Here is a 23,329-nt window from a genome sequence, read left to right on the forward strand (position 1 = left end):
TCACCCTCAAGAACATATTTCAACACTTTTCATCATTACCAAGCACTCATTTGTAGCCACAGACTTTAAGAACTGACACCAGTGAATCACTGCATATTGGGGCAAAGAGCCCTGACCTTGGAGTCAGAGGACTCAAGGTCAAGCCCCTCATCTAGACCTTGCACATGCTGTTCTTTTTCTTTTACTTATAACATTTATTGCCTTTTCTGGCCAACTGCACATATATCAGTTTACTCATTGGGAAACCTCTAATACTTACGTCTAACCTTCTCCCCATTGTTATCTTTATTAATTTATAAAGAATCGGAACGCGATAAAATAGGAAGACTCCAAGAAAAAATTGTAAGACTAGTTAACAGTCTTCGTACATAGTTAAAAAAAAAAAAGATCAGTAGTTATAGCTTTGAAAATAAAGAGTATCAACTGTCAATTACTGTGCGTAAGCACACCATTTATTAAGCCTGATAATCCTCGGGTGGTATATGTGCTATGACTTTTAACTTGAAAAAAATTTTCCATAGCACATTTTTCCCATCAACAACAAATTTTGGAGATAATTTTTCCACCAATAAAGCCTAACAAAGCAGGGTTCTATGTTCCAGGAAGAAAAACAGTGTGTAAAGTAGAATATCAGAAAGACAAGTGGTGATGCTACCTTGACTTCATCTTCCAGAGAGAAACTTGTCCCATACAGCAAGACTTAGCTCAACCTTTCAGAGACTGATAAAAGAAAGTAGCGGGATGTCGTTGTTTAAGGACTTGCAATACTGGAATTATTCTTACCCCTACTTTGAAATAACGCTGATATAGATGAATCTCTTTTAGGTACCAATCCAGAGGTAATAATGTCAGATCTTGGGTGGGGGCACTAAGTCATCATTTCTCGTATTAATTACCACTGAACAGAATTGTAATTTCAGAAACCACACAGAGAGAGGCAGAATCCTAATGCCACCCCACGCATTCGTCATTTCTCTCCATCTTGTTAACACACAGTACATGCACAAGCATGTGTGTGAGCATATACGCAATTTGGACTTCAGATAAAGAGCTTATGGTATTTCATGTAATTCTAAATTCTTGTTTAAATCCCGTGGCCTTTCATGTTTATACTCTGAAGAAGAAATGAAAACTTTCACTCAGAGATAAGATGCTATTGTGAAAAGAACATAGACAGATTCTACCATGACAAGGAAGACAGCGAGCTTGGAGGCAGGCCTAGCAGAGGAGGAGATGTCATAAACACATGGTTTGGTGGGGGAGCCAGCAAGCGGATTTATTGTCAAAGAAATATGGAAATTGTTTTGTAAGCAGCTCTTTTCAGTTAACAATGTATACAATATTATCTCCTTCTGTCAAAATACATATGGATATGTAAATACATACACTGCCCTGGAAGTATTAATATGTGGATTGAGGTGGAAACGGGGTAATCTCTGGTTAGCGAAAACACAATGTTTCCATTTTCTTAATCTGTGTTTTCTAATTGTCTTCAACATTGCATATACCACTAATTGTATAATAACTAACAGTTATGGTAAAGTGATTATTACTTACAATGGATTACTTTCTCAACATATTTCATCATATTGTTTCCCTGTCCCATATTATGTCTTTTCATCATAGTCTCAACTGTGATGAAAACTGACATTTTCCCTTCAGTTTGGGCTATTGAAAATAGAAATCATTATTGGAGAGTGCTGAAGGGGACTGTGATTCCTCTGTCCCTTCCTTGGCCCCCAACAGCACACGTATATACACACACACTTTTAACTCAGACCTGTGATTGACTCTGTTTCAGTATTAGCTCTATGGCCCAGACAAATGAATTAACCTCTCTCAGCCCCAGATTCTTCAGCTGTTAAATATGGCTAATAATACTTATCTTAAGCTGTGCTGAGTGAATAAAGTGAGAAAATACAAGTTAAAGCATGGCATAAACTTATAAATGGAGAAATACTGTATTGCTTATGTAATTCCATTTTAGCAGACACTTTAAACTTTATTATTGAAGCACTTATATGGCAATTATGTAGGAAGCTATTACCCGTGGCTGCTGATAGGGTGAACTGAGAGTCTCCAGGACTTACAGAGCTGAAGCCTCAGTACAACTTCTCACCTACAAAAACCACTGAAGCAGTTTTTTGGTGGTGTGTTCTTTTTTTAAGGCAACTGCCATTATGCACTTATTGTCAGGAAACAGAAAATTGTTTCCTGATCATCTGAAAAGAGTGCGTCCCTGGTGGCTTAGACAGTAAAAAATCTGCCTGCAGCGCAGGAGACACAGATTCAATCCCTGGGTCGGGAAGATCCCCTGAAGAAGGAAATGGCTACTCACTCAAGTATTCTTGCCTGGAGAATCCCACGGAGAGAGACCCCTAGTGAGCTACAGTCCATGGGTTCACAAAGAGTCAGACACAACTAGGGACTAATGCAGTCTGAAAAGAATGGTGATCAGAGAGGAGATAAGACTGAAATGCTATTATCTCGGTTCACAGCTGGAGAGAAAAACTCACAAAGGTCTTGATGTGACCCTGTAATCTACTTACATATATAAAAGAAGTTAGAGGAGGTGATTGGAGAGCTCACCCTAATCTCATGTCAGGAACCTACCTACCTCTGTCATCACTGCCCCAACCCTCCTCTGTCCACCTCCAGAGGCGTCCACCGGTGTCTATGGTAGACTTGCTAAGACTCTAACTTGCATCTAGAAACTAAGAGAGAAGTCAGTTTTATGCCTCGTGGCCAAGTGAAAGACCTAGGGAAAAAAGAAGCATAAAGCAGCTTTGTTCTAATGAAGTGCTCTGGCATCTGCCGTGTAAGTCACATCTTTAGTCTCTCCTGTGAAACCATCAGTAAAATCTTCATTGTTCATGAATGCTTTATTGCAAGTGAGTTTTTTTACGGTGATTTCAAGGAAAAACTGAGTCCTGCTTCAACTTGACACAGGGTAATTATGGAGACCACCCTTGGGGCCTTCCATCATATGGGTCATTACACTCTAGATGAATTTAAGGTTCTTGAGTGTCTCAGTCACACTAGCCTTAGCATATCCACGTTGTTAACAGTGCAGTGCAAACACTTTCATCCCATGACTTTCATCATTGATTCAGGTGGGCAAGGTAATGTCTTCAGCAATGTTACATGGAATCTATTCAACTTAGCAACCCTCACTACCGAGCACCCTATTGATATTCTCCAAACCACATTCCTTGAGCCTCAGCCAAAGGTTCCATTCTTGCTCTCCTGCACCTGGTCTATTCTTATCTCCAGAACATACCTTTTCTGAGGGGCCCTGTGAGAATTTTATTAATCAATATGGCCTAATCATTTGGAAATTAATTCTCCCATCACCTTTTCTTTACATTTCAAGATCACAGAACGCTTCCTGGGTTTCAACAAACCTCCATCTTTTTTCACATAAATTCTGAGTTTCCTTGCTTCTTTAGAACTGAATTAACTTCCCAAAGTAAACTGCTACTATAAGGGTTGGAATTTGGTGCCACAGACAAGCTGCTGCAAGTTTTCCAGTCAGTGGGAGATTTAATACAATCTCTCAAGGGACAAGGGAATTGGGTTGTTTTAAACAATGGAAAGGTTCAGGGAGTAGAAGTCAGGAGGCTGCTGCTAGACTAGACATAGGTCCTAATGCCATCACTGGGATTTGAAGATGTCCCAGCTTCCACCACTGCCCCTGCTACCAGCTCTCCTCTCCCAAGAAGATGGTGTCCCCACAGTGGAGCACACAGTCTAACAACTGCCAGCACTTACATCTGGCAGAACTTGCTTCCTCCACAGTGGTAAGGAGACAGCTGCCACCTAAAGCCTAACTTCCAAGTTCCATGGAAGTGCACTTTAAAGGTAGAGTAGAATTCACATCCAGAATCCTAGCTGCAAAGCAGCCTAAGAAATATATAGCTTTTAGCTTTCCAACTTCTTCAAATAGAAAGAGGATAACTAGTTCGAACATGGCTTTCAATAAGATTCAGTGTAACAAGCAGAAACTGCTCTGTTTTTCAATCCATAAGAGGTTTAATATAGGGAATTGGATTCTTTTGAACAATGCAGTGTAAAGTATACAAGCAGACCTTTGAGATACTGAGAGTTTGGTTCCAGACCAGTGTAATAAAGCAAATGTTGCAATAAAGTGAATCACACGACTTTTTGGTTTCCCAACGCATATAAAAGTTATGTTTACACTAGACTGTAGGCTGTTAAATGGCAATAGCATTATGTCTGAAAATACAATGCACATACCTTAATTTAAAAATACTTTATCACTAAAAAAATGCTCACCATCATCTGAAAGTTCAGTCAGTTATAATCCTTTTGCTGGTGGAGGGTCTTGCCTTGATGTTGGTGGCTGCTGACTGATCAGGATGGTGGTTGCTGAAAGTGGGAATGGCTATGGCCATTTCTTAAAATGAAGACAACAATGAAGTTTGTGAATCAATTAATTCTTCCTTTCACAAATGATTTTCCTATAGCATACAATGTTGTTGGATATCATTTTACCCAGAGTAGAAATTCTTTCAGAATTGGAGCCAATCGTCTCAAACCCTGCTTTATCACCTAAGTTTATGTAATATTAGAAATCGTGTGCTATCATCTCAACAACCTTCACAGCACCTTCACCAGTTGACTCAATCTCAAGAAACCACTTTCTTTGCTCATCCGTAAAAAGTAACTTCTCATCCATTAAAGTTTCATCATGAGATTGCAGCAGTTCACTCACGTCTTGAGACTTCACTGCTAACTCTGGTTCTTTTGCTACTTCTATCACATCTGCAGCTACTTCTTCCACTGAAGTCTTGAGCCCTTCAAAGTCAGCCATGAAGACTGCAGCCAACCCCATGGCACTGTTTATTTTGGCCTCTTCCCACGAATTCTGATTGTTCTTAATGCATCTAGAATGGTGGCTCTTTTCCATAAGGTTTCCAGTTGACTTTGCCCAGGTCTAACAAAGGAATTTCTAAGGCATCGATAGCCTTACAAAATATAGTTTTTAAATAATAAAACTGGAAAGTCAAAACTACTCTTTTATCCATGGATTCAAAATGGACGTTGTATTAGCAGGCATAAAAATAACATTAATCTCATTGTACATCTCCATCAGGGCTCTTTGAACAGGCACATCATCAATGAGAAGTAATATTTTGAAAGGCATCTTTTTTTCTGAGCAGTAGGTCTCAATCGTGGGCTTAAAATATTCAGTAAACTCTGTTGTAAACTGATGTGATATGATCCAAGTTTTGTTGTTCCATTTACAAAGTACAGGCAGAGTAGATCTAGCATAGTTCTTAAGGGCCCTAAGATTTTCAGAATGGTAAATGAGCTTTGGCTCTGACTTTTAAAGTTACCATCTGCATTAACCCCTAACAAGAGAGTCAGTCTGTCCTTTGAAGCTTTGAAGCCAGGCAGTGACTTCTCCTCTCTAACTATGAGTGTCCTAGATGGCATCTTTTTCCAAGGCTGTTTTGTCTAAGCCAAGCCACCTTCATTAGTTATCTCAGCCAGATCTTCTGGATAACTTGCTGAAGTTTCTATATCAGCACTTGCTGCTTCACCTTGCACTTTGATGTTATAGAGATGACTTCTTTCCTTAAACCTCATGAACCAACCTCTGGTAGCTTCAGACTTCTCTTCTGCAGCTTCCTCACCTGTCTCAGCCTTCATAGAACAGAAGAGAATTAGGGCCTTGCTCTGGATCAGGCTTTGGCTTAAGGTAAGTTGTGGCTGATCTAGTCAGGCTTTTAGCCTAAATAAGGCTGTTTCACTTATTCATGTGTTCACTGGAGTAGCACTTTTAATTTCCTTCCAGAACTTTTCTCTTTTTGCATTCAGAACTTGGCTAACTGGCGCAAGAGGTCTAGCTTTTGGCCTGTCTCACCTTTTGACATGCCTTCCTCACTAAGCTTAATCATTTCTAACTTTTGATCAGAAGTAAAACACTTGCAGCTCTTCCTTTCACTGAAACACTTAGAAGCCACTGTAGAATTATTAATTGGCCTAATTTCAACATTCTTGTCCCTCTGGGAATAGAGGAGCCAGAGGAGGGGGAGAGAGATGAGGAACAGCTGGTTGCAAGAGCAGTCACATCACACACTATTCATCTTACACAGGCGTGGCTCGTGATGCCCCAAAACATATAATAGTTACAGTAAGGATCACTGATCACAGATCATCGTAACAAATATGATAATAACTAAAACCTTTGCAAGAATTACCAAAATGTGACATGGAAACAGGAAATAGGCGAATGCTTTTGGAAAAATGGTGCTGATAGACTTGCTCAACACGGGATTACCACAAACTTCAATTTGTAAAAATGCAGTATACACGAAACACAGTAAAGCAAAGTGCAATAAAATAAGGTGTACCTGTATTCCATTCCCCCACATATAAAATACTAACAATGATTAAAGCTGGGTTATGAGTAGATTGGGAGCTATGTTCTATTTTATGCTTTCACGTGTGTTTGAAGTTGGTTTTCCTCTTTGCATGTCACTCTTCATTTACCGCCACCTCAAATCCCGTCTCTCCCCTGCTCACCCAGTTCTGTGGGAAGCTGGCTTCCTGGACTGTATCACTCTGGTTCCCCGGCTAGTTGTCTTCTGGTTGGTTGTGGCCAATCTGTGGCTCCTGCAGCAGGTTAGAGGGCGTATCTCCTCCCATCTCCCTCCCTACTCTGAGCCACTCTAGTCAACAGTGGCTGCACCCTCCAGTATCATAGCTCCTGCCCAAGTGGCCTCTTACTCTCGTGGCTCCATGTCCTCTCTGCTGTGACAGGTGACGATGACTTCCTTCTATTGCTGGTGTCTGCAGGCATGGGCATCCTTTATTGCTTCCCCTTTTGCCACCCCTGTCTCTGTAAGTAGCCCTTTCATTAAAAACCTTTTGAACCATGCAACTGAAGTTCCATTTCCTGCCAGTCTCCCAGCTCCCCTTTATGATCCTCTTCTCAGATGCAGTTCACTACACTCACCAACCTTGGCACACCCCACAGGGCCCCTACACCCTCCTATCCCTAATTTTCCCCTCCCCTCCCTGAACTCACACTACCAAGCCTTTGCGCCTTCCAAGCAGGCTTTTGCATTATGCAAAATAATTTATAAATGAATTGTTAGGCTTAAGGGATTTTTTTGCAGGATAAGCTTTCTCAATTTTAAGGGGAGATACAAGGTACAATAACGTGGAAATATCAATATTCTGATAAACATTTCAAGCAGAAGTAGGGAGCTTATTTAGAGGAGCTAGACCTATCAAGCTTGGAATCTATGAAGAGAGGAATGAATATCTATATGTCTGAAGACGGTTCTAAGAGGGGAAATTTGACTCAGTGTTAGAAAAACAGAGAGCAAGGCTCTTGAGGACTGAAGTTTTGTCTCGTTGTCAGTTCTTTCCCCAGCATCTGGTGTAGTATCTGATACATAGTAAGAACTCCATACACCTGTAAGTGATGGAATGAGTGAGCAAACACGGCAGGAGGCTGCTTGGTCCTTTGTCTCAGCTGTCTACACTTGTCACTTTGTGGGATACCACGTTTTCATCGTTGGTTAACACAAAATCCACATATGGCCCTTAGAATTCTCACTGTGATGTTGGATGAGTCTCTGGGTCTGAACGCCCTCCTTGGCAGAGAGGCTAGGGTCAGAGACTGTCAACATTTATGGCTACAGCAATATTAAAAATGCTTTCAACCTCATTTTTTGTTTGGCGGGTGTTCTTGCTTTGTTGGATTTTATCTGGTTGATTGCTTTGGTAAACTGTGTGTTTGTTTTTGGCATAAATGTGGCATTTTGAGATAGCATATGTTCCTAAGATATTTCTCACTTGTGTTGACATTAACCACTTTATAGGAATTGCCTGAGGCACCCTGCCCGTACACAAGTTTATCTTTCAGAAAAGTTTACAAAATATGTTAATAAGAGTAGAGGAAGAGATGGATAGTCTAAATTGAAAGCCATCTATTTAAAAAGTGGGAAGATAAAGGGCCTAACTGACAAAACAGTCTAACTAGCATCATGGACCAGAAATAGCAATTATTGAGTACATTCGATAGCCACAAACACACTGCTGATACAGAGCAAAATCTAAAACCTGAGCTTTTCAGAGTAAACTGTAGTTTCTGAAAAGACAGACCAAATTTGTGAAACTGTTAAAACCTAGATTAGAATAGCTGTCTTCTACCATCAATTTTGTCAAAAGTAATAAAAATCCTCAAGCATCTTTAAATGAGGTAAATAATCCATTCTCAAATAGTGGAAATATTGACATGCAAACCAAAGCTATTAAAGATTGGGCTAAGAAAGTCCTAGCTGAAAACATACAGGCATAGTAAAACTTAAAGAATTAAAGGCCATTACTTTCTAAGCCAGAAATAATCTATGACTCCCAGCTAGTTTAATGTATTGCATTTGGATAACTGTGGCTTCGTCGAAACTTTTCAAACATCGCCCATTAAGTTGGGCAACAAATATAAGTATAACCTCAGTCAAGCAGACTTCTTGCCTTCCTGATTTAAGGACTTATCACAGAAGTTATTGCAGAAGTATGGCAAAATTAAGTTGAAAATAGAGATGTAAGTTGAAGAGGAAATATTCTTTTAGTAAGTGGTATGAGAATTCCCTTTGAGGGGAGAGCCATCTTTGTTGGGAAAATTTCTAATTTGAAGAAGAGGCAGAAACAGTAATAGTCACCAACTATTCTAGGGTTTCCTGGTATTTCTCAGACTCTTAAAGTCAGTGGAGCCGTGTGGGACATTTTCCGGCCCGTGGACCATAGACCTCAGCAGTGACCACAACACTGTGTGATGCTTTGAGGTAGGAGCTTGCAGGAGTGCTTGATGCGTTGAAATGGCTGTGCTCCTGTCACCTGGGGTCCCTGAGTGGCATTGAGGAGTAGGTTTCCTTGATAATCTATATTGGACATCCACCAAGAGTTGGAGGTAATCTTTTGTTGTGATAGCCTCTAAGATTTTATAATTAGATTTGTTACAGGAGCTTTTTCTCACCTATCCCGATATATACAGACTTGAAAAGCCTAGGGGTGCACAAAACTAATGTGCATGAAGAACTTGGACCTTGTTCTAAGAAAGGAAAAGAAAGAGAGTAATATAGGCAAGAAGTGAAGGGAGGCTGTGAATTGTTACAAGGGAATCCCTACCCTATGACTTCCAAATCTTGAGTAAATGCTACAAAAACTCACTAATACTTGCTGTGAGTAGATTATCAGTAAAGCTTTGCACCAGGATGATGCAGGAATAGAAAAAGAGGCAATACACTTGCTCTCAGAAGCAATATCACAATAGCATGGGGAAGCAGCAGAAATCTTGGGCGGGCTTGTGAGATCTTCAACCCATGAAATAGGTGGGCTGAGGCCCTCCTGTGTCCAACTGAAGGGTCAAGGGAGCCTGAGCTTTCTTGTTTTGTTTGGGCCATTAAACCATTTCTTATAGTCACAGGAAAAGGTTTTTTTACTATTAAAAAACTACTTTCATTTGATTCAGTAAAATCCAGGCAGTCTTATCACATAGTCATAGAATCTCAAGATCTCAAGGTTACAAAAAAATCAGTGGTCGCCTACTCTAATCCTTCCCTTTCCCTCTTTCTGGTCTCATCCCAGCAGGCGGCTTCTGCTCTCTGCTTGGACAGCTCCACTGGCAGAGAATTCACTCTCCCCCAAAGCAGCTCATTCCATCTCTGCATGGCTCTGATAGTCTCTAAATTCTCCCTTACATTGAACTACAGTCCTTCTCTCTGTCACTTTAACCCAGCGACATACAAAAGTCTAATCTCTCTTCCACAAAATAGGTCTTCAACTACTCTGACAGCATTTTTTGGAAAAGCATTACCCATATTCCCTTCACCAAGCCTGGGTAAGGTCTGTCCCTTTTCTTCTGCTAATTACTCTGCCCTTCAGGAATGGTTAGATGGCAGGAAGCGGGAATAAAAGGGAATGCGGGTCATGTTAATATCATGTTAATATCAACCAAAGACCTAATTAAGCAAGATTTCTTGTCTGCTCATTATTTCCTCATGAATCTCATCTCAAGGGACCCATTAAATGGGTGAGAACCATAGTTGCCTTTTGAGGAGATCAAGTAAGGGCTTCCTTCACGGAATAATTTGAGATTAAGCCAAAGCTCTCTGCCTTAAAATCCCAAGCCCAACCAAAATATTCAGCCATTATTTCTTCTTTAGATAACTGTGGCTTCCCTGATGTTCCACCACCACAGCAATCATGAAACATTTATCTGGCTGCAGCCCTTTCACCAAAGTAAGACCATCCACTCTCCTTTGCTCATGACACTCCAAAGAGTCCAAGTCAAAACTTATCTATGAAACAGAAATAGAGTTACAGCTGTAGAAAACAGCTCATAACTGCTAGGGGATAAGAGAGGGGACACAAATTGGGAGGTTGGGATAAATATATAGACACTACTATTATATAAAATAGACAACTAATAAGGACCTACTATATAGCACAAGGAACTCTACTCAATACTCTGTAATGAACTGTATGGAAAAAGAATCTAAAAACAGTAGGTATATGTATAACTGATTCACTTTGCTGTATGCTTGACACTAACACATTGTAAATTAACTATACTCCAATAAAAAATTATTTTTAAAAAAACTGATATGACTGCCACTATACATTTTGAAGGTGCTGAAATGAGGAAATATTTCTCCTTCGTGCCTTTCTGACCTCATTTATAACATTAGCCCCCAGTATATGATGTTCTCCATGTCTTGCTGAATTTTCAAACTACTCTCAGATTTATTTTCAGTCCTTAATTTCTATCACCCAGACTGGGCTGAAGGAACTCTAAGAGACCTCCCCTCCCCCTTCTAGGTCCGTCCTTGTCCAAATTTTGACTCCTTCTCCTCATGCAAATAAACCCTTAAAGATTAACACACCAGGTTCTCTAGAGATGTCCAGACAAGTATAAGGTCTAGGGTAAATGTGACTTAAGTTCAAGTGAAGAATCAAGACTGCATATTTCTGGTTTTTAATTTGAATATGAAGTGCATGAACCATATTAAGGCAAAAGAGTTCACAATACGTGTGTTTCAGTGAAAGCACTAGTTCTACATAGCCCAAGGGTACATAACCAATATGTGTTTAAAATGGGGTGGTGGTATTATAAATAAATTTAAATACCACCTAATGTACCAACAAATTTGGAAAATTCAGCAGTGGCCACAGGACTGGAAAAGGCCAGTTTTCATTTCAATCCCAAAGAAAGGCAGTGCCAAAGAATGCTCAAACTACCGCACAACTGCACTCATCTCACATGCTGGAAAACTAATGCTCAAAATTCTCCAAGCCAGGCTTCAGCAGTAAATGAACCGTAAACATCCAGATGTTCAAGCTGGATTTAGAAAAGACAGAGGAAACCGAGATCAAATTGCCAACATCCACTGGATTATCAAAAAAAGCAAGAGTTCCAGAAAAACATCTACTTCTGCTTTATTGACTATGCCAAAGCCTTTGATTGTGCAGACAACAACAAACTCTGGAAAATTCTTAAAGAGGTGGGAATACCAGACCACCTGACCTGCCTCTTGAGAAACCTGTATGTCAGGAAGCAACAGTTAGAACTGGACATGGAACAACAGACTGGTTCCAAATAGGAAAAGGAGTATGTCAAGACTATATATTGTCACCCTGCTCATTTAACTTCTATGCAGAATACATCATGAGAAACGCTGGGCTGGAAGAAGCACAAGCTGGAATCAAGATTGCCAGGAGAAATATCAATAACCTCAGATATGCAGATGACACCACCCTTATGGCAGAAAGCAAAGAAGAGCTAAAGAGCCTCTTGATGAAAGTGAAAGAGGACAGTGAAAAAGTTGGCTTAAAACTCAACACTCAGAAAACTAAGATCAGGGCATCCAGTCCCATCACTTCACGGCAAAAAATGGGGAAACAGTGCAAACAATGACAGACTTTATTTTCTTGGGCTCCAAAATCACTGCAGATGGTGACTGCAGCCATGAAATTAAAAGACGCTTGCTCCTTGGAAGAAAAGCTATGACCAACCTAGACAGCATATCAAAAAGTAGAGACGTTACTTTGCCAACAAAAGTCCGTCTAGCCAAAGCTATGGTTTTTCCAGTGGTCATGTATGGATGTTAGAGTTGGACTATAAAGAAAACTGAGTGCCGAAGAATTGATGCTTTTGAACTGTGGTGTTAGAGAAGACTCTTCAGAGTCCCTTGGACTGCAAGGGGATCCAACTAGTCCATCCTAAAGGAAATCAGTCCTAAATATTCACTGGAAGGACTGATGCTGGGAGGGGGGAGGGGGGTTCATGTTTGGGAATGCATGTAAGAATTAAAGATTTTAAAATTTAAAAAATAAAAAACTAAAAAAAAAATAAATTAATTAAAATTAAAAAAATTTAAAAAAAAAAAAAAAAGGAAGGACTGATGCTGAAGATGAACCTCCAATCCTTTGGCCACCTGATGTGAAGAACTGACTCATTGGAAAAGACCCTGATGCTGGGAAAGATTGAAGGCAGAGCAAGAAGGGGACGACAGAAGATGAGATGGTTGGATGGCATCACCAACTCAATGGACATGAGTTTGAGTAAACTCCAGGAGTTGGTAATGGTCAGGGAGGCCTGGCATGCTGCAGTCCATGGAGTTGCAAAGAGTCAGACACTGAACTGAGCTACTGCACTGAACTGAACTGAGTGAAAAGTATCTGTTTTCTATCCTGGCTCTTACCAACCGAGTGACCTTGGACAAGTATTTGAGCCTTTGTTTTCTCACCCATAAAATGGAGACATTATTAATCTCATCCCCATCCACAAACCCTTTCACTTTCTCTAAGAATGACATAAAACTAGTATAGTGCCTCACACAAAATAAGGAGGCAATAAACATTAGCTCTCTTTGTCCCCCACCGGCTCATCTCCTTTCCTTTTCCTTATCCAGGAAATACAGAGGCTAGTGGATTAATCAGAAAGTCTGGACCTACAGCCTCAGGTGCAGAGATGGACTAGCTCACCCTCACCCTTAATAATGAGGGATGGAGCAGGTGATCTCCTACAGGCTGATTAAGATTATGGATATAAGAATGAAATGTTAAGAACACCAGCTCTGGGAAACATGGCTGGAGCCACAGACCATGGGTCAGTGTTCACAGATAGGGAAGAAAGGGTGGTTTATTTTTTTCATCTAGATGGAAAGAAACACTAATAAAGTTTTATTCCCATAAAAACCTAAGGACTTCACACTTGTGCCTATTGTATATCTGTGTACTGTACTTAGTTGCTCAGTCGTGTCCGACTCTTTTGCGACCCCACAGACTGTAGCCTGCCAGGCTTCTCTCTCCATGTGATTTCCCAGACAAGGATACTGGAGTGGGTTGCCATTTCCTCCTCCAGGGAATCTTCCTGACCCAGGGATTGAACGTGGGTCTCCTGAATTGGCAGGCTGATTCTTTACCACTGAGCCACCAGGGAAGAAAGCCAGGCTGTTTTTACAAAGTAAAAGCAAAGTAATAAGAATATTCAACAGTGGAAAAAAGATACAGCATCTGCTCAGCAAGGTATCACACAAAACAATACAACCTTAAATAAAAAGCACTTCATCTAAATGTAGGTAGAAGCCAGCATGCAATTGTCCAATATAAATAGGAGAGGGAAAAATGTTTTATTGCCATGTCTTCCTTACTTGCTGTTTTCCCAGTGCACCTCAAAAAACAGGGAAGATATTTTGAATAAAAAAATAAAGCCAGAATCGCCCCCATCCTCTCCATCCCCAAACCTCTCTTGAGGCACTAAGTCAGAGGGGAGACTGCCACCTACTGGGCCACCAATAACATCCCTCTACATTTTTTTGTCAGCCTTTCAATGTCTCCTTTAAAACCTGATTTGGTCTGAAGCTGCTTTGTTAGTGATACTGACAAAAACCACAACCCAAGTTACCAATGTACAGAAACTTAAAAGCTGCAGCATGAATTAATCATAGGACAACCTCTTGCAAATTTCAACAGCAACGTTTTTTGCTTTGGCATCAGAGAGCCTGCATATTCAAAGGGAAAAAGAAACCTTTCTCTCTGAATTTCTGTTGTTTTCTAAGGACAAAGTGCTTTAATAGTTCGTAAGTGCTGCTAATTGCTCCCTGGACAGCCCTAATCTAGCCATTTCCTCCTAGGCTTTTACTCTATAAATCCTTCAGAAAACTAATATATTGGTTTAGTATTCCTCAAAAGTACCCCCCTTTGATTTGATTGGTTTACGTGTTTACAAATAGTTTCTCTACACCCACCCTTTGAAAGAGCCTATTTTTAGAAAACCTGCTGCTATTGATGCCCTGAACAATTCCAGACTTGTCACAGTATGGCCAAGATCAACCACTCAACCCTCTTTCTCTGTCTCTAAGAATGCACTGCCTTATACTCAATAAAAACAGAAAATCTGAGTTCTCTGCCTACAGCCAGTTCTATGCCTTGGACAAATCACTGTGCCTTGGATTCTTCATTTGAATGTCTGCACTTCCTTGGTACACAACTCACAGCCCTGTCATGATATAGCACTTTCTCCGTTTTGAATCTGCCTGTGAAGTATGAATCATCACCCTAAAGAGGAGAATAAATGATTAACAAGTCAACCATGGAGCAAGCAGAGGAGAGAGAATTCACATTCAAGCCCTCCAGCCCTTGCTGGGGACTATTTCTTTTCTCTCCTACGACTGCTTTTGAGTATGAGACAGACTCATGTGTGTGAATAAACTTGATGAGAATAAAGCGATGTGCAAATTAACATGCCATAAAGAACAACTACTGTCTTTTGAATTGATAGCTTGGGAAAACTGGCCTCCAACAAATATTATACTTAGTACTCTAAGATACAAAAATATTTGTTTATGAGATGAGCGAGATGGATGGATGGAGAGAGAGAGATAAGAAAGAGCTCTTCTTTTTATGACTCCTCGTTAAGGAAGCTGCCAGTTATTCAAAAGGAACATTATTCTGGTTCTTTTCCATTCGGGCTTTTTCCGCCTGCATGTTTGCAGATTGCTTAATTACTTCGTTGGGCTTTGGAACTTGTACATTACAGATACATTATCATCCAAGCCATTACCTGCATATTTTCCCATTAAGAATAATTATAGCTTTTACCACCACTGCCCATGTACTTATGTCCTGCAGGCCTGAGCACACTGAAGTGATCATCTTTTGAAAATGATCTTGATGGGCAAGTATTGTGTGCCCAATCAGCAATAAGCAAGATGAGGTGGGAAGATTTCCATCACCTCCTTTATTGAGCAGCTCAAAAATCACCTCCCCATTATTTCTTCATAGTGCCACGCAGGACGCTGTGGTGTTTTTCTGTTCTCCTAAGAAATGAGTTAATGCTAAATGTAGAGACCAGTGGATGCTGGATTGTATCTGCCTTTTCTTAGATTACCTTTCCAAGCACGTACACATCACCCATTTCCTGACTCAATTTCATTGTCTACAAAATGAGATTTATAAGATGCTTTAAAAATCCCAATCATCAAATATGAGATGGGACAGTCTTATAGATGGCAGCAGAGCCTCTTACACTGATTAAGAGCCCAACTTCTGGAATCCTGGCTCCTCCATTTTTTCAGTTCTATAAATTTGGCCATATTACTTAACCTTACAGAGCCTCAGTTTCCACTGGGGTAAAGAGAAGATAGTAGTGGTCCACACGCTTAGATATTCTATGAGATTCCATTTAAAAGCACTGCACCCAGAGCCTAGTATGGGTGAAAGTTCAATCAATGTTACCTATTATCATGATCATAGAATCTAAACTGAAAGAGTCTGGGGACTGTTCAACAAAACTCAGGCAACACATCTAGATTAAAAAGTATAATTGCCTGCCAGATAATAATCCAAAGACTTTGTGAAGGGGTCACATGTTATTTTAATCAGTGGATCATGAAAGAGTAATATTTCAAAGGTAGGAGGAAACAAGCTAGCAGATGTTTGCAAAAAAATATTAGATTGTATCCAAGAAAAAGCTATTTAAATAACTGGTTAGTGAATAATCTGCAACTGGTTACTTCAAGAGATAATCAATTATTATTCAGTTTTTAAAAAATGTTTCTGTTTTATTTTCAACCTGGATAAAAAGTATTCACTGTTAAATTTTTTAGCTTTAAAAAAGCAGTGAAAACTTCTAACAAAATTGCCTATTAGCACCTAGAAAGATTTAACATTTGTTATAAATTATTCCACTAGCTCTCACCTGCGGTTCTCTTATTACATACTCCATATATAATAAATAATATTTTTTCTGTATACCTACTTATGCCATGTATTATAAACACCTTTCTGTATCACTTAACATTCTTTTTCATCTTAATGGCCAGGTGATTTTCTATTCAATTAACATAATTGATTTAACTGAGCCTTTATTGTTGGTTATTTAGGTTTGTTCCCAAATGGTTGTCGTACGCATACATATGGTTAAATCTTTGGATAAATTTCTAGAAGTGGCCTTGCTGGATCAATGAGAATATCCTTTTTTTGTTGTTTTTTAAACAAACAGTTGATTTTAAATTCCCATATTTTCAACTTGTACGCATAGACACATCTTAACTAGAATTTGGTGTCCCGCTGGAATAATGCATGTGTTTCTTCTGGGACAGACTGTCTTTGAAGCAGGTTTTGCTGGCACTACTCCGTGGTGCTGCAAACAGCAAATGGCCAAGGGTTCTGAGCACAGTTTCTACCTGGGCCCCAATAGACTAAACATGTCACATTTACAACCTTCTTAGCTGTGCTTCCCATAAGCTGGGGACAGCGTGAGCTGGAGTGTCCTAGCCAATATACCCAGCTGAATATGATGATCTCAAGTGTCTGGGCATCTTGTTTTTCCAGGACACATTTGGTGTCACTGATCTGAGTGGGCTGCTGTTCAAAACTGTTCAGAATGTTCGCCCATTTTTAAAAAGTGAGTGGAAAGATTAGCTTGTATGTGCACAGAATATCTCGAGGAGGATACACAAGCTCTTGGGGACCAGGCTTGCCTCTGGCTGGGGAAAGTGAAAGCAGCAGAAGGGGTGAGAGACTTGCTTTTCACTTTTTTCTTTTCTACAGTTTTAATTTTTTTACCATGTGCATGTATTCAAAAGAGAAAGTTTTAAGCACGGAAGATTATGCTTAAAAGAAACAACATATGCATATAGATGTTTTCTTATTGTCATCTCCTGATTAGTAAAACATAAGCAAAGTGATACACTTGGATGAGTTTACAAGAAGGGAATAGTTGAATATTTAACTATTTAAATATTTAACTATGAGGTCTAGAGACAGACTGCCTAGGATTTGTAGATTTTGAAAATCAAAAGAGGGTTTTTACTGCAAGCGTCTAACTGACTTTATGATGTTATTTACAGCTTTACAAATAGTCCATGGGAGGGAGACAGAGTTACAGAACTTCCCTTTAGATAGTGGTGACTCCAAATTTGAGAACTGCTGCAAGCTTTTGCAAGAGGAGATGACCCAAAACATTTGGGGAGTTTGGTTTTGTTTACTTTGCCGTTTTTGTTTTTTGTTTTTTTTTTTTTAAGCATGGGCAGAGGTGTGGTTGAGGGACAGACAGTAAACAGATGACAGAACTCGAGTTCAATACCCATGTAATCTGATTACCCCTTAAACAGCCGTGTACTTAAGAAGCACATGTTTCAAAATCAGTATTTCTCTGATTTCAGAGGAAATCATTCACAAGAGAGAAGAGTATTAAAAATTCCTGAAACCATTCTAATTCCACCTACTGTGCGTAATGTGCTCAGTCATTGGAAATGTATTACTGGCAAAGGCAGGTGATACGGTGACAGGGACAGGTAGACTCTGCTGTCACACAAGCCAAGATACAGTCTTCCGCCCAACATTTCACTGTACACGATAAACAGAGTGCTGTTATGCCTGTTCTGTGGGTGACCCCTGCTGCCTTATTTCAAAGTGGTTCTTCCTAAGCTGCCAGCATCATCAGAATGGGATCTCCCCTCCAGGATTTTAGGTTCAGGCCATTCTCATCTCAGGTACTGAGAGTACAGCAGACTATTTATAAGGACTCTAGTCTCTATTAGCAGATTGAGCACTGTGAGCCTCTCACAGAATACTGAATAAGCATTCAATAAGCATTTGTTTAATGAACTCCCAGGTTCGTCATGGGGTGTAACATCGCATTTCCCCCATAAACACAGAACAGTCTCAGGTGGCCTGAATAACAAGGCTCTATGGTTTGGTCCACATTCCCTCCCTGGCGGCTGCTTTGACCACCAAATGTGATTTAAACAGAGCAAAAGGTAATCATTGGGTCCAAACAATAAAGTCTAGTCAGAAAACATTGTCACTGTATAACCACAGGTGGTGTTAAGCTTAGAATTCTCATTCCCAGCACTGCCTATGATGATATCTTTAAAAACAAACTGAAGATTGACTTATTTCATTATGCCAAATTGTTCAAAATCCAAGAAGTTTGAAAAAGTGGGCCCCATGATGAATGACCTGATGGACAGTCTAAAAACGGAGACAAATGTTTATCCTGCTCTCCTTTGATAGCACAAGCAGCATCCGCCTCGCCCAGCTGTTATAAAGGGAAGCCAAGTGCGTGGATGTATACGTCACGACATTTTCTTTGAACAGTGATATAACTACACCACACAATTTTGAAGATATTGTTTTTAAACTTATTGAGTGAAAATTGAGGGAACTATTAATATATTTAAGCCACCTAAATTAAGACACCAAATCCAGATATTTCAAGATCAGTACAGTCATAAAACACAAAGACACCAGTGGGTACAGATTAACCAATGGGATAATATGCTTGTCGGTGACCATAAGCTCTACATGGCGTTACCATTGTTAGATTCCCCTGATGTATAGGCAACAGCGACATTCCTGGGATGCAATCTGTCTCAATACTATTATGGCTGAGGTGGCCCTTTAGGGATTTTAGGTATTTCAGTTATATTACCTTTGCTTTATAATTTTAACTGAGGTTATTGTATAAACATTTTTACTGCATCATCATTAATAGTCTAAGGAAAGAAATCTATTTTTGCCAACAGATAGGAAATAAATCTTCACTACCTCTTTGGTCCACTAGTTTACATTTAGAACATTGTACCTTTTCTGAAAAGCTGTTGGAGACACAGGCACTCATTATTATCCTGCAGTGATTTATCACTTAACTCTGAAAGACACAATATATCCAACTTACCCACTAACTGGTGTTAAAAAAAAAAACTCACCTGAGTAAATTTTTTAGAGATCTTATTGCCTTTATTCAACAATTCATGAATTGAGCATTATCTCATCTAGCAGACAGAAAGGAGCTCTGTGGGGCTATACAAAAGGGAAGGCTTTTATTGGCAGAAGGGGCAGGGCAGGGGTGTTATGCTAGCAAAGAGCAGATTGCCTGTGGCAAGGTCACCTTTCTTCAGGGGCCAGCAGGGGTCTGTGAGGCAGATCACCTTACTAGTGCTGACCAGGTAATCCCAGACTGACTGCTTTAAGATTCCATTCCTGGCAGAGGTTGGAACTGTAATTAGGTGCTAAGTCTCGGTTTGGTGACATGGGGCTTAGCACAGGTGACTCTGTTTTGGGGCCTGTTGTCTCTATCTTTGTTGCTGTTAACAACCCTCCAGTATAGATCGGACTCTCGGCCTGAGAGATGTGATCACAGTTTAAGGCACTGGAGCCACTCCCAGCTGCCATTCTGAAGTTCGCACAGTTTCTGCTGTTTCTCTATGTGAGAGTCACAGGTCATGACTGGTTTGCATATTTTAGGTCAGTCATTCTCTTTGTTCCTTTTCTGATATCCCTTCCTAACCAGGGAAGTAGGGACCTTCTAAAAGAAGTAAATCCTGAGTCATTAATGCCTCGTGGCAGGTCCTTTCTAACTCAACGATGTAACTTCAGGGGAGTTGGCCGGTGAGTTGTCTCAGTTTGATTGATTAAGAGCACAGTTGGGTTTCCCAGGTGGCGCTAGTGGTAAAGAACCTGCTTGCCAATGCAGGAGACCAAAGAGGCGCAGGTTTGATCCCTGGGTGGGGAACATCCCCTGGAGGAGGGCATGGCAACCCACTCCAGTATTCTTGCCTCGAGAATCTCATGGACAGAGGAGTCTGGCAGGCTACAGTCCATAGGGTTGTGAAGAGTCAGACTGAAGCAATAGCACAGCCCAGCACAGCAAGAGCACAGTTAGATAACCTAAGAAGCATTGCTCAGTTATCTATAGGCCCAAGGAGAATGATAACCACAATAGACAAAGATAAATCCTGACAGCACAAACCACTTCCACTAAGGCACCACTGTTAATGAATTTGTTTGCAGGGAATTGTTTTGTTTGCCTGTTCCAGCCAAGGGTCAGTTACATTTTCAATGCATTTAGTCAGTAAATCTCCTACCCTAAAATAAAAAGTTGTTCTAAATTCCTTGCAAAAATGAGTAGTGCTGGTGAGATCTCATATTTGAGAGCATATCTGATTTAGATTACCCTAAGAATGTGAGGGTATAAAGGTGCTTTGCTTTGCAAAGGTATTGTGTCCAACTGGACAAGTACAGTTATAATCAAAGAAAGGTGAACACAAGGCACTGAATGGTCTAACTGTAAAAGCAGACTCTGTGACTTATAAGGAGGGTTGATTGTGGTTTATAGTGGCACTGAACTAGAAGGAAAATTGGTCAAAGGGAGGACCAAGGGTTCTCTAGCATCACGGACAGAAAAAAGTTTTTGATGACAAATCCAGCAGTTTGAAAGGTCACCTCTCTTTAGCGATGGCCTGGAAGGTATGGATACTGACATATTTCCAGAACAATGCCAGAGTAACAGAAAGAAAGACAAGAAGAAGGGGTTTCATTTTTAGTTGAAGTATGAAGTCTTGATCTGGCATCTTGGGTGGAAACAATAAACCTCCATGCCAACTACTCTTCTTCCTTGTCAGTTTGATTTGGAGGTCTCCAGCATTTGCACAGGGCCAGATGTCAGATGCAGCCTTCCTGAGCTTTGAGACGTGTCCCTAAGGCTCCATGCCTTCTAGTTTCACAGCAGTGTCAGTGGTCAGGAGTGTCTTTTCATGAGTCTGTTTTGCAAAAACATCAGAATAAAACAATAACTGTTCGTGACAAAAGACTTTAAAATGCTCATGGTTAAAGATTTGATGAGAGTTCATTAGGATGGAATTGACAAATAAATTTGGTTATTCCTATGATACACAGGGTTTTAAGATAATAACTGGAATTGCCAACTGATAATATTATACCAGAACCAGCAAATTTCCAGGAATTTCATACAATGTCTGGAACACTTATAACATATGCCTATATAAATACAACAAAAAGAAGACATAGTACTACTTCTTATTTAACATTGTGTCCCATCTAATCTATCATAGTAAATAAGCATAGGTAGTTTAATATATCTCTTTTTACAAGGAAAGAGAACAAAATTTTTGACATGTTCCAGGAGCCCTCTGGAAAATCCCAAAATTAGTTCAAGATAAAAAAAAAAAAATTCATTGAAAACTTCATTTGGGAAAGCTATCAAAACATCATAAGGTTTGAACATTTAACTAAATGGATCACAGATTATTATGAAATAATGCTTAATTATCTAACCCAAGTGACAATGGAAGATAAAGGCAAATACAGAAAGTTACATAGTTGTGAGCAAACTTTAGCTCTTTTAATACTGAGAAGCAGTTTTCTTAAGGAATCAAACATCTGATTAAAAAAAAAAATATGAAGCACAGTTAAGACACCAAAATCTTTACTATTCAGAGAGACTACCTAAAAGGTAAAGAAACTGTTGCAATCTGTTACCAAAAACAGGCCAAAAGTAAAACAAACAAACAAACAAAAAAAAACTTAGCCCTTTTAGCAGAGAGAAAACCAATTCTAATTTTGAACTAGTATTCTTTTGCTATTAGACAGTTTTTTAAAATCTTAAATAAATGTATCGCAATCTTAACCAGCTGGACTGTGCATAAAATTCCTTTCCCAGGATTCCTTTTTCACAAACCTTCTGCAATTTTGTCCTATTTTTTTTTTTTCTTTCTTATCCTAGAACAATAAATATTTTACTTTCCTTACCTACTTTTCATACACATTTGTTTAGAATTCTTAACCTTTTAAATCTTTGATTCCTAATGAAAACTAAGAAGTAAGCAATTGTGGACTTTTTATACTAGCATTCTGTGGATTCTAGGTTAGCAAACATATATTTCATAACTTCTTGAAGTATATTCTTCCTCGTAGTAAACTTTCAATGTGGAACAAAACCTGTTTGCTAATAAACCCAAATGCCATTGGTTCTTTTCTAAAAGGAACCCAAAAGTGGGTACACCTATGTGCAATGAGTAATGTATCCAGTATTTTATTTGAAAATGATCTAGATATTCAATTAATATTCATCATTTACTTCATCTCAATATAACTTTAAGGTTTCAAATAACCAAAAAGACTTTGGAAACTATTTAAGTAGACACGCTGCTGCTGCTGCTGCTGCTACTGCTAAGTCGCTTCAGTCATGTCTGACTCTGCGCGACCCCATAGATGGCAGCCCACCAGGCTCCCCCTTCCCTGGGATTCTCCAGGCAAGAACACTGGAGCGGGTTGCCATTTCCTTCTCCAATGCATAAAAGTGAAAAGTGAAAATGAAGTTGCTCAGTTGTGTCCGACTCTCAGCGACCCCTTGGACTGCAGCCCACCAGGCTCCTCTGCCCATGGGATTTTCCAGGCAAGAGTACTGGAGTGGGGTGCCATTGCTTTCTCCATTAAGTAGACATAAAACATAAGAATTGCTGAAAATTTCACCTAGAAACTTATACCACTTACATATACTTAATTCACTTGTTCTTAACAATTATGTTTGGATTGCTCATGAAGATGTCATCATAGAAAGTTATTTTACTTGCTAACATTTTGTAACACAGATAACATGAACTTATTTGACTAGTAAACCCAGGTAGAATAAAGGTTGTATGCCTGCATTATTTTGAATGTTGATAACAGTTTATTGCAGATAACACACCTATTTTATAATTAAGCTAACAAACTTTAACTTTTATTTACCAACGATTATCTTAGATCATGTGAACTTGAAAAATTCTTGGGTTAGTTCCTATTATATTTCTGGAAGTTTTAGGAATACTTATTTCATAGTAAGTGCTTAATTTTTCTTTAAGGCAATTAAACGAACTCTTTTACAGGTTAATTTTGGCAGTCCCATTTGGAGATAGAAAATACCACACATCTACAACACACACATATATAGACACGCATAAACAGACAAACACCTTATAGCTTCTGTTTTAAAATTTTA

At 39.5% G+C, this 23,329-nt stretch overlaps 1 pseudogene; it reads right to left on the minus strand.

The window, feature by feature from the left end:
• Positions 1-4,258: 4,258 nt before the first annotated feature.
• LOC105611827 (tigger transposable element-derived protein 1-like) lies at positions 4,259-19,722 on the minus strand (annotated as a pseudogene).
• Positions 19,723-23,329: the final 3,607 nt, after the last annotated feature.

The sequence above is a fragment of the Ovis aries genome, chromosome 2 (assembly GCF_016772045.2).
Source record: "Ovis aries strain OAR_USU_Benz2616 breed Rambouillet chromosome 2, ARS-UI_Ramb_v3.0, whole genome shotgun sequence".
Classification (NCBI taxonomy): domain Eukaryota; kingdom Metazoa; phylum Chordata; class Mammalia; order Artiodactyla; family Bovidae; genus Ovis; species Ovis aries.